The following is a 1034-nucleotide window of genomic DNA, read 5'->3' on the forward strand; positions in this document are numbered from 1 at the left end:
AATAGTTGGGCAATTTGATGGGTTGCCATCCGAAGATGCTCATCTACACTTTAAGTTGTTTTTGGAAGTAAGTGATGCTTTCAAGATTGCTGGAGCATCATAGGAAGCATTGAGGCTCAGACGTTTCCCGTTTTCTTTAAGAGATCGTGCAAGGGCATGGTTGAACTCTTTACCGCATAACTCCATTACCACATGGAACGACTTGGTTGACAAATTTTTGATGAAATACTTTCCACTAACCAAGAATGCAAAATTAAGGAACGAGATCACATCTTTTCATCAACTTGAAGATGAGAGCTTATATGATACATGGGAAAGATTTAAGGAATTTCTCAAGAGATGTCCACATTACAGTATTCCTTATTGCATACAGTTGGAAACATTCTATAATGGTCTCAACCTAAGCACTAGATTAATAGTGCCTTGTTAACTAAGTCTTACAATGAGGCTTATGAAATTTTGGAGAGGATAGCCAATAATAACTATCAGTGGCCATCAACTAGGCAACTGTAGTAAGAGGAACAACATGAGTCCATTACGTAGATGCCTTGATAGCATTGTCAGTCCAAGTAACTATATTAACAAATATGGTGAAAGCTATGACCACTTCTTCAGCAACTGTTAACCAAGTTACTAAAGTATCCTGTGTTTATTGTAGAGAAGGGCACTTATTTGACAATTGCCCTAGAAATCCAGCCTCAGTTAATTATGTAGGTAACTTTAATAGACAGAACTAGAACAAACCATATTCAAACACTTGTAATCCTACATGGAGACAAAACCCAAACTCTTCATGGAGCAATCAGAATTAGCATGTTGCAATAACTAGTGGACAAAACAGGCCTGCTCCACTACCTGGATTTGATCAGCAAAATCAAGAATAAAAAAACACCAACAATGACAACCTCACTTCTCTGAATGATTTACTTAAAGGAATACATTGTGAAACATAAAGCGGTTGTCCAAAACCAAGTGGCATCCTTAAAGAAATTTAAAAAATCAGGTTAGACAGCTCACTACATCAATGAGTAAAA

The 1034-nt window shown here is 36.8% G+C and overlaps 1 non-coding gene across 1 annotated transcript; it reads right to left on the reverse strand.

The window, feature by feature from the left end:
- Positions 1 to 250: 250 nt before the first annotated feature.
- Positions 251 to 357, reverse strand: LOC112098749. Its single transcript, XR_002905857.1, has one exon. It is a non-coding gene; the product is annotated as a small nucleolar RNA R71 (small nucleolar RNA).
- Positions 358 to 1034: the final 677 nt, after the last annotated feature.

The sequence above is a fragment of the Citrus clementina genome, unplaced genomic scaffold (assembly GCF_000493195.1).
Source record: "Citrus clementina cultivar Clemenules unplaced genomic scaffold, Citrus_clementina_v1.0 scaffold_5, whole genome shotgun sequence".
NCBI classification, from domain to species: Eukaryota; Viridiplantae; Streptophyta; class Magnoliopsida; order Sapindales; family Rutaceae; genus Citrus; species Citrus x clementina.